The 17,394-nt window shown below is 45.6% G+C and overlaps 1 protein-coding gene across 5 annotated transcripts in view; it reads left to right on the top strand.

Moving 5' to 3' along the window:
• Positions 1-6,796: 6,796 nt before the first annotated feature.
• Positions 6,797-17,394, top strand: part of FAT1 (FAT atypical cadherin 1) — a 143,859-nt gene continuing 133,261 nt past the window's right edge. For 2 of the 5 annotated variants that reach the window (XM_009240518.4, XM_063723762.1), the window contains exon 1: positions 6,797-10,027. The gene's annotated coding sequence lies outside the window, so the exon portion shown is untranslated. Of the gene's footprint in view, positions 10,028-12,495; positions 12,701-12,980; positions 13,219-17,394 lie in introns of those variants that run through there. The other 3 variants (XM_002815356.5, XM_009240519.4, XM_054554861.2) reach the window with 3 other exon arrangements.

The following is a 17,394-nucleotide window of genomic DNA, read 5'->3' as shown; positions in this document are numbered from 1 at the left end:
AGTGAGCCGAGATCACAACACTGTACTCCAGCCTCCTGGGTGACAGAGCGAGACTCCGTCTGAGAAAAAACAACAACAACAAAAAAGAATACGCAAATCTAGATCAACCTCCCTACTCTGATAACAGCATGAAATATGTGCTATCCTATAAGCTCTAATACAATTTTGCATACACTGGAGCCTATCTCTAGTCAAGTTTAGCTATAACCACCAGTAACTTAGTGCCATTCAAGCTGTATTTTGTGTTGCATATTTGCCAAATGACATCATTGAATAAATAGAGTGTGGCCAACAAGCCCTCAGGTTTTAAGTTGTTCTCATCCACCAGGTGGATGAATCAGCAGTGCCCAGTGTGGTTAAGGAAACTGGGCACAGTTGCATTGCATGCCTCTTCAATTAATCATGAAAATTAGCCAGTTGGGTGAGACGGTCCACTGAATCCATAATTTCATGTCTGATAAATTGAACATGTACATACAAAGAGAAATCTGAGGTCTCAGAAAACCCAGTTTTACAAAATGCATAGTTCTTTTTTAAACAAGGAAGGAAATAATTGTTCAATGGAACTCAATCCATCACTTCTGGGCCTCATAAATAACACAAGTCTTCCTTTAGAAAAGTCACAATGGGAGAAGAAAACATGCCCACAAGCTGTATGTGCTGTATTCTCACTGACCAGATTTTGCAAGTCATTTGTTGGATTAGAAAGTCTCTAGACCTGCTCTGTCCAAAATGGTAGGTGTTAGCCACATATAACTGTTTAAATTTCAATGAATTAAAATTAAATAAAATTAGAACTTCAGTTCCTCACTTTGCACTAGCCACATGTCAGGTACTCAGTAGTGCCACCCAGGGCAGCATAGATAGAACATTCCCATCATCACACAGAGTCTTTGGATAGAACTATCCTATACATTTTCTTCCAGTCTATGCACAGGGTTCTAACATTCGTGGTAGTCCTTAATGGTTTACCAAGTGTTTTCTCATCCTCATAACATTATTGGTAGAAAGCCAATAATATTTTATTAATAGCCAGTAATAATTTATTCCAAATTTCTTTATCAATTGCTGAGTAGCAGATTCCCTCAAAACATAGCAATTTAAACAACAAACATTTGTTAACTCCCATCATTTCTGATGGTCAGGGGTCTGGGCGTGGTCGGCTGGGTGATGTGGCTCAGGGGCCCTCATGAGGGCACAAGTCAAGATGTCTGCTGGGGCTGCAGTCATCTGAAAGTACAGCTAGGGCTGGGGACCCACTTTCTAGCTCACTCATGTGGCTGTTAGAAGAAGCCTTCCATTCCTCATCACGTGAGCTTCTGAATTTCCCCAGAGTGAATAACGGGAGAGACTATGAGAGAGAGAGAGCAAGGAGAGACCTCGGTGTCTTTTATAATTGCTGTGGATTGAATGTGTCCTCCAGAGCTCAGGTGTTGAAAACATGATCCCCAATGTGGCTGTGTTGGGAGGTGGGGCCTAGGGAGAGGTATTTGGGCATGGCGGCATCACCCTCATAAACAGATTAATGCTATTATGGAGGGAGTGGGTTCCTTATAAAAACACAAGTTCAATCTCCTTTTGTTCTTTCTCTTGCCTTCTCTCACCCTCTCACCTTTCACCATGGAATGCTGATAAAGAGAAGGCCCTTGCCAGATGCTGGGCCCTCAGTCTTGGACTTCTCAGCCTCCAAGAGCATGAGCCAAGCAATGTCTGTTCATTGTAAATTACCCAGTCTGTGCTATTCTATTACAGCAGCACAAAATGGACTAAGACAATAACCTAATCTCAGAAGTGACATCCTGTCCTTTCTGTATTATTCTATTACACAGACCCTGGTGGATAAGAGATGGGGGAGATGACACCAAAGTGTGAGGATCAGGAGTTAGGAGCCCTGAGGCTCAGCTTAGCGTCTTAGCTAATCACATTTTAGCTAACCCCCCATTGCCACTTAAGAAGCCAAGTAATTTTCGAAGTTTACACACAGCCCGTAAATGTTATGGCAGAACGCTCACCTCAATCCTGACTTTTAATACCTTTTCTCTACAGCACTCTACCTTTACCCATCTAGGCCCCACCCCAACCCCCTTAAACAATTTGGTTTCTAATAAATCGATGACACAGACGAATAATGTTAACCTGCAAATGTTACAGCTAAGGTTCAAAAGGTCTCAGAAGCTTGATTAATAACAAATGTCCCTCTCCTTTCATTGCTTTTTCAGGACAAAATAATCATAAGACAGTAGAAAAAAACAGAAAGAGCCTGCTACTGACAAAGATTTTCTCCTGAGCCAAACTTTAGTCTGGCTCCTGCAAGCCCCCCAGGCCGTGACCTTGGTGTCTGTCCTTGTTGGACCGGCACTGACCTTGCAGCAAGAATCCTGTGAGTCGCTTTAACCAGAACTCCTCTCATTCCTGATGTATCATTGTAGTTGTTTTCCATCCACAGACCCTCCCTACTTTGCTCCCTGGCTATAAATCCCCAGTTCTCCTACTTGCGTTTGGAGTTGAGCCCAGTCTCTCTCCCCACCCTAAGACCCCCACTGCAGTGCCTTACAGCTGTCTCAGTAGCACTGAACACACAGCCTGCCTTTCCAGCTTCACTCTGCTCTGGAACAAACGTCTAGCAGAGGGAAAAAAATCAGGGAAAGGTTGTTATTTGTTCTGGGTCTTTCATACACCTAACCACACAGGAGAGGCAATATTTCACAAATTGTTGCATAGAAAAGGATGGGGTGGGGGTGGGGGCAGGGGCAAGCGATGTTCCTTCCTAAACATGCAAAACAACCAAACCCACTTAAAGAATCTTATCCTTAACACGGCACAAGTCTTTTTTCTTTTCTTTTTTTTTTTTGAGATGGAGTCTCGCTCTGTCGCCCAGGCTGGAGTGCAGTGGCGCGATCTCGGCTCACTGCAAGCTCCGCCTCCCGGGTTCACGTCATTCTCCTGCCTCAGCCTCTAGAGTAGCTGGGACTACAGGTGCCGCCACCACGCCCGGCTAATTTTTTTTTTTTTTTTTTGTATTTTTAGTAGAGATGGGGTTTCACCGTGTTAGCCAGGATGGTCTTGGTCTCCTGACCTCGTGATCCACCTGCCTCGGCCTCCCAAAGTGCTGGGATTACAGGCGTGAGCCACCGCACCCGGCCAACATGGCACAAGTCTTAATTTTTTTTGCGTGAGCCACCGCACCTGGCCAACACGGCACAAGTCTTAATTTTTTTTTTTTTTTTGAATGATTCTATTTCAAATAAAGGGCAAAGTGTGAACAAATGTAAGCTGACTTCACTTTTCGGCTCGAAATTTGATATTGACAGTTACAGGTACAAAGAAATTCAAATTCCAAATGTTCATAGATTTGCTGACAGTCGGTGTTTCCAGCTGACTATTTATCCTCTAGTAAGTATTGGATATCTGAGTTAATATTCACTTCCGGGAGTTCCTTTACAAAATTGGAAAATATACTAGAAGGTTTTGGGTACTTGAGGAAAGAGCAGTGGGAGTGGAGAAAAATCTTCTGGTTGAACAAATAAAATTTCATGTTCTTATTTTGTCTGCCATTATGATAGAACAATAGTCTCCAAGACTGAATAGTTTTGCATCTAAAAACTTCTTTCTCACTGTCATGGACTGAATCTTTCTTCCATCTCCCCAATTCATGTGTTGAAGCCCTAACCCTCAATGTGACTGTATTTGGAAACAGGGCCTTTAGGAAGACAATTAAGGTTAACTGAGGCCAGAAGGGTGGGGCCTTAATCCAATAGGACTTGTGTCCTCGTAAGAGGAAGCCACCAGAGCTTGCTCTCTCTGTAGGCACGGAGCAAGGCCATGTGAGGGTACACAGAGAATGTGTCCACCGACAAAGCAGGAAAAGAGGCCACACTAGAAACGACACTGTGGGCACCTTGATCTTGGATTCCTAGCCCTCAGAAACATGAGAAAATACATTTCTATTATTTAAGCCACCCATTCGATGGCATTTTGTTATGGCAGCCCAAGCAGATTAGTATACTCACCATTAAGAGAAAGCTTCAAGAATCCTTCAATCTTATCACTGGAGTTAGGCCCAATTCCTGCTGACCAATGAGCTGAAGTACATCAATTTATTTTTTCTTTAAAATAATTCCTAGGATATTTTAAAAGGGATTGCTTAGTTGAAATAGATGATGTCAACTGCAAGTAATGCTAATCCCAACACAACTCAGATTAAACAATATGGAAACTTATGCTCTCCCATTAAAAACAAAACAAAAACAAACATACAAACAAAAAACACGTCTTTAGTTTGCATGGCCTACAGGGATGGTTCATTCAATGTCATCGAGGCCCTTCAACTGCCTTCCTTGGTTTAGGCCTCATCCTCACTAATCAAGATAACTGTTGTAGTCCCAACCATGCCCTCCTTATTTTTGTCTGCCATTATGATAGAACAATAGTCTGCAAGACTGAATCATTTTGTATCTAAAAATTTCTTTCTCAGATAATATCTCTTGTGGTTCTTTCTTAGGAGGGAGGAATTTTTTTTCCAGAAGCCTCCAAGAAACTTCCTTTAATATCTCACTGAATACCATTGATCAACATGCCCATGACAAGAAATAGAGAACTACCCTGATGGGTTTAGATAGATGATCTGTTAGAGAATGGATGCTGAGAATATATCACCATGCCTCATTAAAGTTTCTATATAAGATTAGCTTTTGTGACTAAAAAATTCTACCAGGAAAAGGGATGAGATTTAATAGTAAAGAAGTATAGATAGAGGGAATATTCCAAGGGTAAAATTACTTGTTGTCATATGTAAAACAGAAATGGAGAGAAAGGAGAATTGGAGAGAGAAAAAAACAAAACACTAGTGGTTCCAGTCCAGGAAAGAGAAAAGCAAGGTCTAAATTGAAATGCTGGTCATGAAATCATGTGACATAGTCCTTGTGAGGATTCATTGAGAATCACTGGTGTGTATTTTTCTGCTGTTCAGCCTAAACAAGTTAAAAGCCAGACTATAATTTTTGAATTGAAAAGCAATGTGTCTAACAGTATGCATATATATATATGAAAATATGTAATCCAAACAAATAATGGATGTATTTTATGTATGTATTCCTAAACACAATCACTGATGTTCTCACTCTGATTAAAGGACCTACTCTTACACAATTATTTATCCAAACTTGTAGCTGCTACAAGAGAGCACTTTCCTGCAGCTATTATTTGATAGTTTTTTGCTCCCCTCCTAGGCCAATTCTTAAACCACAACATTGCTGACCTTTAGTGTAAAACTGTCATGGTTCCTGAAGGGTGCAAATGAGGTGCAGGCTATGAGGAGCTAGTGCACTATAGCAGGCAAGAGTGTTTGCTTTGGAGGCGGCCAGCCTTAGGTTTGTCTGAAAGGTGACCCAGTGTGTTATTTAATCTACCTCAAACCTCAGTTTTCATCTGTAAAATCGGGGTAGGGGATTAATTGCTAATGCTTCCCAGGATTTTGTAAGAATGACATGAGATAATGCATATAAAGAAGTTGAGACCAAGTCCGGAGCATAACTGGCAGTAAATACACGTTACTGGCCATTGGTTCTACAGAGCTTCATAGCTGAGATGGGAGTGGCAGGGTGAGACACAGTAGGTAAATTTGAGGAGAATAATGATATTGTAGTCACAATTATTCTTTTTTTTTAGATGGAGTTTCGCTCTTGTCGCCCAGGCTGGAGGGCAATGGCGCAATCTCAGCTCACTGCAACCTCTGCCTCATGAGTTCAAGTGATTCTCCTGCCTCAGCCTCCTGAGTAGCTGGGATTATAGGCACACACCACCATGCCCAGCTAATTTTTGTGTTTTTAGTAGAGACAGGGTTTTGCCATGTTGGTCAGGCTGGTCTGGAACTCCTGACCTCAGGTGATCCACCTGCCTCGGCCTCCCAAAGTGCTGGGATTACAGGTGCGAGCCACTGTGCTCAGCCACAATTATTCTTCACTGGTATCTCTCACAACCAGTGAGGTAGATTTTGTGTGTGTGTGTCCCTTTTAGAGATCTATCTTTAAAGAGGAAAGTGAGACTTCCAAAATTCAGTTATAACCAAATAAATTCAAACTATATATGTCAAAGACAAAATTCAAAACAGGTCTTCTAACCTCAAGTCTAATGCTCTTTCTACTGCATACTTCTATTGAGAAAGTAGCTTCAACAGTAAGTTGCTGGACGACTTGTTGCCTATTGTTCAAAAAGTTAGACTCAGAATCCTTCAATCACTGAGCTAGAAAAACATCACAAAAATTATATTTATCTTGCAACATCTGTTCCCAAACCACTTGGGGATGTTTATCTTATATTTGAGGGACAGAATATCTATAGCTGCCCTACTCCACTATGGATCTGTCTTTAAAATGAAAGTATACTTTGTACCTTTTTTTAAAATTGTTAGCCAATAGTATGTGATTTGTAATACCTCCAAATACCTTCCCAAATGACTGGTCATGGCATCAGAAATTTCATGTTTTAAGTATAGCTTTAAGAAAGCCCTTGCTATAATGCCCTGGGAAGGGTGGAAGGATATTATTATAACATACTCATACCCATAGTTAACCAGCACTGATTCCCATCAGATTGACTAGGTGTCTAATATTCTTTTTTTTTTTTTTTTTGAGACGGAGTCTCGCTCTGTCACCAGGCTGGAGTGCAGTGGTGCCATCTCAGCTCACTGCAACCTCTGCCTCCCGGGTTCAAGTGATTCTCCTACCTCAGCCTCCCGAGTAGCTCGGATTATAGGCACCCGCCACCATGCCCAGCTAATTTTTGTATTTTTAGTAGAGACGGGGTTTCACCATATTGGCCAGGCTGGTATCAAACCCTTTCCCTCAGGTGATCCACCCGCCTCAGCCTCCCAAAGTGTTGGGATTACAGGCATGAGCCACCGTGCCCAGCCAGGTGTGTAATGTTCTAATGGCTCCCTCTGAGAGTAGAAGCTGATTCCGGAGAAGAGCTGTATTTGAATGCAAAGGGTAAAATAATTCCAAGGCGTAGGTGAGGTGGAGAGGGCTGATACTTCCTCTCACCTCCAGGAAGGGGAGGCCGCAGTGGGCACGCAGGCAGATGAGAAAGCAGTGAAAGCAGCAGAGAGGGTGGGATGCCAGGAGTCAGTCAAGCCTACTTACAAGTATTTGGTCCTAGGGCTATTCCAAAAAATGTCTCAGCTGTTTCCTGCTTTAAATCTATGATTTCCCCTGGTTTTACTAGTCAGCAAAGACAGAAAACAACTAAAAGGCCATGTTAATATTTCTTAATCACTAAACACACCTACCTCATTAAATCTTGGGTCTTACATATTTTCACCCAGCATATTGTTGGTACTTGATAAATATTTGCTGAATGAATGAACCCTTCCATGATTCTGGGTCCTCCCTTATACTTCAGAGGTGACTCAGTATTGGATACACTGAAATTTTAATACTTGATGTAGCCTTCCATAAAACAGCAGTGGTTTTAAAGGTCTAGACCAAGGTGTCCAGTGAAACTCTGTCATGAGGAAAGTGTTCTTTGATCTGCTCCAATCAATACAATAGTCACTAGCCACACATGGTCACTGAAACTTGGAATGTAGCTAGTGAGACTAAGGAAGTACATTTTAATTTAGTTTAAATGAAAGTAGCCACATGTGTCAAGTGGCTACATACATTAGCACAGCTCTAGAGGTTTTGTTAAAAGTTTTCTGCCCATCTCACTTTGAAAACTAGCTATTTTGACTAATATCATCAATTGTTATTCATAAGTTCCTGTCATTTGTCATTTTTATCTTTTTTAATATAAGTAATTTGGTTTATTTATGACAACTTTAAAGTTAGTATAGCAAACCAAATGGACTTCAACCAGAAGCCTCTCGGGGTGAATTTATTGTGAATCATTTTGAGGACTTGCAATATGTGGTCAATTTCTAATTTCAACTACTGACACAAAAGGAGAGAGCCTGTGTAGTTGAAACGGAAGCAGGAGAAGTCCGCTGGGCACTGACAGGCTGGCCTCTCAAGCCAGCCTCCTCCCTCCTCAGGAATCTGGCACCCTCTAGCTGCCCTCGGGGTCTGCAGGAGCTCTAAAATCCCTTCCTATATCCCTCCGTGTCCTAGCTCCCTGGATCCTCTCCTCCCTTCCAAATCAAAATGTACCTTGAGGGAGAGGCTTAGGCAGGAGGATCTCTTGAGTCCAGGAGACCTGACTTGAGTCTGGAGACCTGCCTGGCAGAATCTTGAATCAGTGGTGATGATGCTGATTTTATGGATTAAAAACTGAGACACTGCAAAGAAGTGAGGGAAGGGAGCGCGGGAGGGCAGGAAAACTAATATTGTTTAAGTACCTACGATGTGCGTGCTAGACACTTCATATGATGCTCAGTAAAAATGCTTTGCCTGCATGAATAACTGTTATCTCCCTGGCAAGTAGAGTTCAGTATGTGTTTTTTTTTTTTTGAATGGATAAACACATGAATACATTTTTACCACATGAAGCAGATATTAGTCCCATATCACAGATGAGGACACTGACATTTAGACAAGTTATGACTTCGAGGCTAAACACACACAACATTCCAATCACCTAATCTTGTTCTCTCCTTACTGTTTAGCTCCCTGCCCAGTTTCCTCTGTGCTCAGAATTTTGCTCTTGACCTTTTAAAAGAACGACCAGCTAAACTGATGAACATATTTATACCAACGGATGCAAATATTATAGAACCGCCCCTAGCCCCCTTTTGCAAGGATCTTGAATGTTAATGACAATCTTCTGGGGACAATGTCAACTCACAGAAATGGTTCCCTCGGAATTTCACGCTGTTCGGGGAGATGTTTTGGTACTTTAGTGGCATTAAAAATATATTCCACAGCAGATATTTTCCTGGAGGCTGGACACTTACATAAAGACGACGCATTCTTTATAAATTAAACCTCAGTGTTTGCATTTATCTAAATGGATATTATTTCGAGGAGGAGACAGTGATTTGTGTATTAGCCCCATCACTACGGATGACTGGTAAGACACGTTAGGAACTGGCTCCTCCCCTATCCCTTCGCCCCCTCCTCTCAGAACCTTATAAGCTTCAGAGTACGGTCAAGACAAGAGGAGCATTGGGAAAGAATGTGAAAATAAAAATACAGCTCCGTGATTTTCAACACAAAGACCACGAAGAGCATAATAAGTCGTGAAAAAAAATTCACATCCAGAAGTTGGAGGGCCACAAAGTACAAGTCGTCCAGGCCAGTCTGCAGAGACTGTTCATGCTTCCGCCCAGCAAAAATCTGGCAGACGACACGTCGCGACGAATTTCAGCTGCAGAAGAGGAAGAGCATCGCCTGCAGTCCGCGGCGTGGGAAACGCCGCCGGAGGGGCTCCGCGAGCCGGGGAAGTGCGCGCAGCGGGGCTCCGGGCGGCTCAGGCGCTGAGTGCGAGGAACGCCCGCGCTCGCCGGCGCCCGGGAGACGCAGCCGAAGGAGGAGGGCAGGCGTTTCACCCGCGCCACAGCTGCGGCCGGCCAGAGGGACCGCAGAGGCCGGGACCCCCCGCAGCCTCCGCGCCCGCGGCTGCGACTGCCGGCCGGGGTGGCGCGCTCAGCCGGAGAATCCCGTCCGCGCCCGGGGCGGGGGGCGAGGCGGGGCGCTGACGTCACCTCCCCTCCCCCACCGCCTCCAAGAGGGAGGGAGTGGGGAAAGAGGCAGCGAGTCGCCGCAGCCGCCGGCCGCAACTCCTCAGCTCGGCGGCTGGCTGCCCGGGCACGTCCTGACAAACTTGGCTGCTCCCGGGCCCTCGTTCCGGCCCCTCGCACTCTCTTTTCGCCTGCGTTTGATGCTTAAGTTTGCCCTGGTCGGAAGCCTCCGGAGATGCGGCCGCCTGGGTCCCGGCGGCACGGACGTTGGCACTCTGGTTAGGGACATGCTGAAGATCCCGGGGAGGCAAAGTTGGTACTTCAAACCCGGCTCCTAACACATATCTACACCGCGGGGGGATCACGGAGCTGCCGGGCACTTTAGAGCCCGGGGCCGAGGACTCGGCTAGACTGGTGAGTTCTTTGTTCAAATCGTGCATGCCTTTTGGCATTTAAGTTTAAACGTAAATGAAATTACGTGGGGTGTGTGGCTCTAAGCGAGTGCGAGGAAGCGTGTGCGCCCTACGGGTTCTCGGCTCCAGGAGCTGCGCATCCCTCTGGCTTTGTGCGGCTCGGCGATGAAAGATTCGTATGCATAGCTTTGGGAATTCATAAAACACATATAGAGCACTGTTCAAAAGAACTTGAGAGGCGATGCTGTTTATGCATTATTTTGAATGTAACTTATTATAGCAATGGTGCCTAGGGAGGGCGCATCGGGGCCGCGAGATTTGCAGGGGCGCAGCGCCCTCTAGTCCGGGCACCTGGCGAGGCGCGCTCCTTGCCGGGTTTTGCGCGGAGGCGAACCTGGACCTCCCCGGCGCTCGGCGACGTGGGCGCTTGCTCACCCCAGTCTTCACTGACCACCCACCCGGGCCCATTCTTTATATGAGTTACAAAAATCAGCTTGGGTGAACTGGATGTAGAGGCCGTGCTGGAGGAAAGCGTTTTGTTTCTGGAACCGTCTCCCCAACCCCCTCCCTAATTTCCACGAGCCTTTGGGGACAGAGTTAGGGAGGGTCGATTATTTAAAGGACAAATGTGGAACTGGAACCACATTTCTCTCTCTCATATGAAAATAATTCGATTTGTGGTAGCTAATAGGCATGTCCATTTCTTCTGTTGGCGCTTAAGGATCAGTAGAATCGTGGCAGTCCTAAGTCTGAAATCTCCATCCCTGGCTCTCGGCGGCTCCTGTGGCGACGAAGTGCAACTTCTTCCAGGCAGATGGATTTCTCAGGGAGCCTGGAAAATCGGGATTCCCAAACAGATGTAAAACATCTAGTAAGCCCTAGGAAGCGTTATTACTTATTAATTAATGGTGATCTTCTCCAGGAATTCTTTTGTGCCATTTTAAAAAAAAATCCCGTGATTTTACGTCAGGGAATGGTATCTTTGTACTTCTTTTACTGTTCTTCTTTTCTCCTTTTAGCACTACTCCCGCTCCCTCGCTCCCAGGAAACGGCTGGAGTTCCGGTGTGGTTGGGTTTTGCTGAGATTTACAATTCGGCAAGCGGCACAAGCCGGTTGGGCTTGGAGATCAGGTCACGCACTTTCGAGGTGTTCCATGTATGAAATTGACACTTTGAGCAATTATGGCCGGGGCAAACACGTCTTTGGATGATGGAGTTTGCATTTGCTGGATGTGTGAATCTGTGTATTCCAACCGGTGGGCAGGGAATATAGAGCTACGAATCGGCACACTCATCTTGCAGACATTATTCTTCCTTCCCAGCCACAACCTGCTAGACACCTTTATTATTATTATTTTTTCCGGTCACCTCTAAGATGGCTTATAAGGTGACTGCGTTAACTTTGAACCCAGGAAATTCTCTCTTTCACACCTGACTGCCCTGCCGTTCCCCTCCCCGCCAAGCTCCCTTCACCGGTCCCGGGGAAATCGGATCTCTTTGTCTTCCCAGTGTTAAAATGCCTGAGTCCCACAAACTTTCCGAGATCAAGTCCGCCCTCTTGTCCGGGCTGCGTCCCAGCGCCTCCGGCCCTCCGGGCTTCGGCCGAGTCCGCCCTGCGCCGAGTCTGCGGCTGGAGCCCTGCCCGCGCCGGGGATGGGCTCCGCGCCCGGGACGCTCAGGCTGGGCGCCCGGCGCGGGGAGTTCTCGGAGCGGGCGTCTTGGCGCTGGGGCTTCCCTTCTGCCTAGGAACTTGCCGTTGTCGGCCTGGGGTCATGCTTTGGGGCCCCTGGGGCCGACTCCCGGGCTAGGAAGCCCGCGGGACGCCGCGACTGCCTTTTGTCCCGCAGGCCTGGGCGTCCGGGGTGTCAGCGGGGGAGGCCAGGCGCCCGCGGCGGGGAGGGCCTGGGGTCTAAATTCGGCAGAAAAAGGTCGCGGGGGAAGCGTTTCCATTTTCTGGGGACTCTGTGTGGATTGAAGGAGGAAGTAGATGCCGACCTGCTGCATTCCTTTGGAGACCTGGAGGACGACTTCAGCCCACAAAACCTTCGCGGACCCAGAGCCGCGCCATTCAAATGCAGATTCAGGGACTCCCAGCAGGCTGTGGAAAAGCTAAAGGGATGCCTCTGGGAAGCTTTCTCATTAGGCCCCAGCCTTTTTTCTTTTTTTTTTTTTTTAAGCTAAACTAACGTTTCCCTTTCTTGGCAGGGAGCATTCCCCAATTCCTTGCACAGCGCCTGTGGCTGGCCGTAACTAACCTCGGCATCACAAGCCTCGCCCTGCCCCTCGGAGCCGCGCTAGACCCCGCTGGGCGCCTTCTGGTCTCCCAGCACGGACCTGGCGTTCGCGGGGACTCGGGCTCTTTGGGCCCCGAGCCGGCAGCCGGGGAAAGTCGGCTCGAGTTTCCGCGCCCGAGAAACGAGCGCCGGCGCCGGCGGGCGGGGCCGGGGCGGAGGGATCTCCTGCGCTCGGGGAGCGTGAGGCGCCGGCGCCGAGCTGGGCGGCCGGGCGCGGGAGAGGGCGCGGGAGAGGGTGCGGGAGCGGGTCGCGCGGCAGGTACCATGCGGACGCGCGAGCCCGGCGAGGCCCCCGGCAGGCCCGGTCCCTGCTCGGGGGCGCGCTGAGACGGCGGGTGAGCTCCACGAGAGCGCCGTCGCCAGTTCGGGCCAACTTTGCGGTAAGTTCGCTGGGGCGCGGGCCGGCGGGCGGGGGCGAGAGCGTGCAGCGCGCTGCGGGGCGGACTCAGTGGGTGCCCGCCCGGTCCCCGGCTCGGGCTTCGGCGCTGCCGAAAACGGATGAGTGCGCGACCTCCCGGAGGTTGGAGTGACTCGGTCCTTCCCAGTTGGGAAATTCAGCACTGGCTAGGGGGGTCCCGGCGGCGGAGCGGGAAAAAGAGGCGACCGCGCGGGGCCGGTCCGGAGCCATTGCTGGGGTCCGATCCTTTCTGACGCGCCGCCTTCCCTCCGGGAGCTCGCCGGGCTGCGCCGGCCTCGCGGTCTCCTGGGGCATCCCGCCGTCTGCGAAAGACCCGCTCGCTGAGCGGTGCACGCGGGAGGCCTGCGCGGGGCTGCCAGGTCCCTGGGTCTCTGGGTGTTTGCGCCCTGCAGGAGCGCTGCCCAGAGCTGCAAATGCAACCGGTGGACTGCGGAGTGAAGGGCTGCGAGGCTGCATTTCGGGGCTGAACATCTGCACAATGTGCGGTTTGTCAGTGTTTTGTGTCTTCTCTGGAGGAGGAACTTCTAAGATCTTTTTAAAAGAAAGAGGTTTTGGTCCTTCATTGCCTTTAAAAAAAAAAACAAAAAACTCGGTGCTTTCTTTTAGAGAGCCAGCTTTCTGCTGTGAGATTTTTTTGTTCCCGCTGATGTGAATTGCAAGGCTTTGGAAACAAGGACGCAATTGTATGAGTTAGGAAAGTAAACTCATAAATATTTTCTATGCAGTTGTTTTTTTTTTTTTTTTTTTTGGTCTGAACCGTGGTTTCATTAAGTGGCTTTTGTTAAGCAATTCCCGGGTGCCTGATAGAGGCGATTATTTTTTTAAGTGGATATTAACAGTGATTATTAGTATGAGAAAAGATTGAAAAGAAAATGACCTTCAGCTATTCATTTCCTTTTCAAAAGCAGATTCTTAATGCTTCATATATTCAGATACAGGTTTCGATAGTTTAAGAAGGTATCTGTGTGTGAGAACTAGGTAATGGTGATGTTTTTCACACTATTCTTAATGAGTTTGGTTATGCTGTCCAACACATCCAGTTGTTACAGGGACGTTTGAAAAGGTGTTTCTCCAGTTAATAGTTAATTGTGGTATTTGTCTTTGTCTTTTTGTCTTAGGAAGACAGCTCTGATTCCACAATTAAAATTATTCCTTTGTATTTAAGATGTAAAAATACTTAAAACACTATGTAATTTTTTAAAACAACAATTGGTATAAGCCTTGAGTTATGCTAAACATGGCATTTAACAAGCTCAAGGTAAGGTTTGATTTGAATGAAGTTTGCATTTGTATAACCATTTTTTGAAAAATGAACACCTTAAATGAGCCAAATTCTTTGGCCCTCTGAAAAGAAGTGTGGTTGTTAGAGGACTTTATAAAATCATTTCGGGCCACCTGTATATTCATTTGTCTCTTTTAATTAGTCACTGGAACTATCCCCGTTGGGTTCTCATCATGTTAGTAGATCATTTAAATCCATGGTCCGGACAGGTGCCAACAGAAAAATGTTTAAAAATTATGGCCGGGCGCGGTGGCTCACGCCTGTAAACCCAGCCCTATGGGAGGTCGAGGCGGGCGGATCACCGGAGGTCGGAGGTTCGAGACCAACCTGACCAACATGGAGAAACCCCGTTTCTACTAAAAATACAAAATTAGCCGAGTGTGGTGGCGCATGCCTGTAATCCCAGCTACTTGGGAGGCTGAGGCAGGAGAATCGCTTCAACCCGGGAGGCGGAGGTTGCGGTAAGCCGAGATCGTGCCATTGCAGTTCAGCCTGGGAAAAAAAAAAAAGAAAAGAAAAGAAAAAGAAAGAAGAGAAGAAAAATCTTTAAAAATTATGCACAAACTAATTCTGTTTTCATTCCCCTGATCATCCTCTACCTTTCCATTGCCTTTAGACTTTGCTTTGAGGTCCCTTTGAAGCAGTCGTTTCTTTGAATGTTAGAGGTGGATAGGATCTTAGAGATTATGTTTTAACACTTTACCCGCTTGCTTGCCACCCAAGTTTGGCTGATTTTACGTAGAATCAATCAGCCAAATCAAATTAGTACATTATTATTGCATTAGGTTCTGTCTCAGTGGCATAATTTGTAGCCTAAAGGACCTGATTTAATAGCAGGGAGCGGTAAGGCTGGATGTGCTGTTTAATCTTTATGAGTGGGATTTGCGCTAGATAATTGTTCTTTTGACCAAATTATGTAGAAGTTGAAGCCAAACTCTATCTTTTGGTCTCACTTAATTGTTCAGTTTGCAAGTGCTTATTTATCCTTAGACACTGGAGAAGAGTTTTTGAAATGAGTGATATACGTCAATTAAGATCAGGAAGTTGCCATTTTCTCATATCTGAGGGGAACTTTTCATTTCAAAAATATATTCTGATGAGGAATCCGCATATTTCACTCTTTTAAGTTTTTTAAGTCGTCTTTTACTGTAAGTCCCAGATTTAAATACATTGCCTGAATTCTTGCTTAATTCCAAGGGTTCATTATGTATGTGAAGATAAGTCTATAAAGTAAAAATAATAAAGTCTTCTATAGACTGCTTAGGAAAATTAGTCATGATTTAATCTGTATCCTTCATAGAATATTAAGGTTAGAGCTTTGTGATAATCTGCAACACAGACACTGATCTGGCATTATCTATAGCCAATTTTGAGGCAGTGTAAGGTGGGTGGTGACCTCTTTCTGAGCTATTGGAAATGAGTCCTCTACAGAGCAGCCACCTGCAGTGTTGTTACCAGCCTCGTGGTTGTGCCTGGATTTTCTGTTAATTTGAGAAGGATGGATGTTTTATTTTCCTATGTTATCCCTCTCGATATCCCCTCTCCAACACAGTCCTGCCTCCCATTTCTCACTGTTAATGCTTTATTCATCTGTCCATTTACCAATCCAACAATAGTGGACCTCCTCTGTGTCAAACATTGGGCCAGACAAAACATCTAGTGCTGAACAAATCGTGTTTCCTGCCCTCAAGCAGCTTGTAGTCTGATCAGGGAGAGGACAAGTACACAGTCTCTTATAGACCAGTGTGATAAGAGATCCATTCAGGTCAAGGTGGTCCATAGCAGCACCTCAGTGAGCTGGGGGATCTGGGGCAGGTGGATTTAGGATAATGTGAGTTCTGAGGGAAGTGTGAATCAGAGGGGAACAATTCAAGCAGAGGATATGATGTGTGCAAAGCAAGTTATAGAAAGCGTAGTGTGGCTTGTGGTGTGATGAGTGGAGAGAAATTCTGAAGACCTCACCATACCATGTTATCTTAGGAAAAGGATTGGCTTCTTTTTTTTGTCTAGGTAGAACATAGATAATCTTGACTATGACTTAAATAATCTTATTTAAAAAGGGAGGATTGTTTTTATGAGGCAGAGGTTAAGAGGAGAGGAAAAGAAAGAAATGTTGAAGAGAAAGGTGAAAACAAATAAGCTGTATGTGAGGACTGGAGGGCAGGAAGCAAAGAAAATAGTAATGTTTGCATTATCTTTCGCAAGGGAAGAGGTCAAGATGTTACATTAGTTTAGAGCCTTCACCACTAGGTGGTGTTATTGGCTCAAGACAGCTTGGTCACTGAACTTGTTGCAAGTCTGGGAAGTATGCCTTTTTGTTTTGAAATAAGAAGTGGTGTTGGGAAATTAGGAAATTAGTTAGAGGTTAGATTATCAAAGGTCTTTAATGCAAGGTTAAGAATAATATACTTAGCAGGCTAAGGGGAAATACTGAATATTTTCAAACTAAAGAATAATGTCACAAAGCAGTTTGAATAGGTTGACTGAGATTGGGGGCAGAAAGCAGGAATACAAAAGACTGTAGGAATACTCTGCATGAACAAAATACCCATTCTGACTAGGTGGTAGTAGCAGAAATGCAAAGGGAACCATTCTGAGAAATTGAGAAGGAAATGTCAAGTCTGGATAACTTTTGAGAAATGAAGGTTTGAGAGCCAGGAGGCTGTAAAGATTTTAGTCCATCCTTCAATTTCTCAAATACATGGAGTTGAAAGGATTAAGCAAGTTCCTTGAATTCAGTTGATTAGTGACAAAGCTGGAGCTAGGTTCCACATTTGATGTTCTCCCAACCCCTTCCTTTTTGTTTGATTTGTTAGTTTGCAAACTTGATTGATTTGGGAAGTGGTGAGATTGGAAAATACACTGGAAGAGCTGTTATTTTGCAGTGGTGAAAGGATGAAAAGTCTATACAGTTGTCCCTTGGTCTCTAAGGGAGATTTGGGATTTTATACCCAAATCTGAGAGTGCTCAAGTCCCTGATATAAAATGGGGTACTATTTATATTTTTACTGTTTTATTGTTTGTTAAAGACTTTCTCAACCTGAGGTTGGTTGGATCCATGGATGCAGAACTCTTCTATAGTGAAGGCCAATCATATAACTTAGGTTTGTTGGTATTTCAGGAGGAGTGTTACGAGGTGTTTGAGAGAGGTTAGAGCTGAAATTGCAGATTTGGTGCACTGATCCTTCATGATTTGAGGCAGAGTGGATGAGATCTTTAAGGGTGGTAATAAATGTATGTGGAGGAAGAGTTGGAAGACAAGTTTGTAATGCCAGAGTTTTTGGTGAGTCAGTGTAGAGTATAAAAGAGTATGGAAGAGAATCCGGAGAATGTTGTCATTCATTTTTCATACCTGTGGATTGCCTCTTTGTTTT

Source organism: Pongo abelii, chromosome 3 (assembly GCF_028885655.2).
Source record: "Pongo abelii isolate AG06213 chromosome 3, NHGRI_mPonAbe1-v2.0_pri, whole genome shotgun sequence".
NCBI classification, from domain to species: domain Eukaryota; kingdom Metazoa; phylum Chordata; class Mammalia; order Primates; family Hominidae; genus Pongo; species Pongo abelii.
Note: the sequence above shows the minus strand (reverse complement) of the source record. Positions and strands in the feature narration are given on the sequence as shown.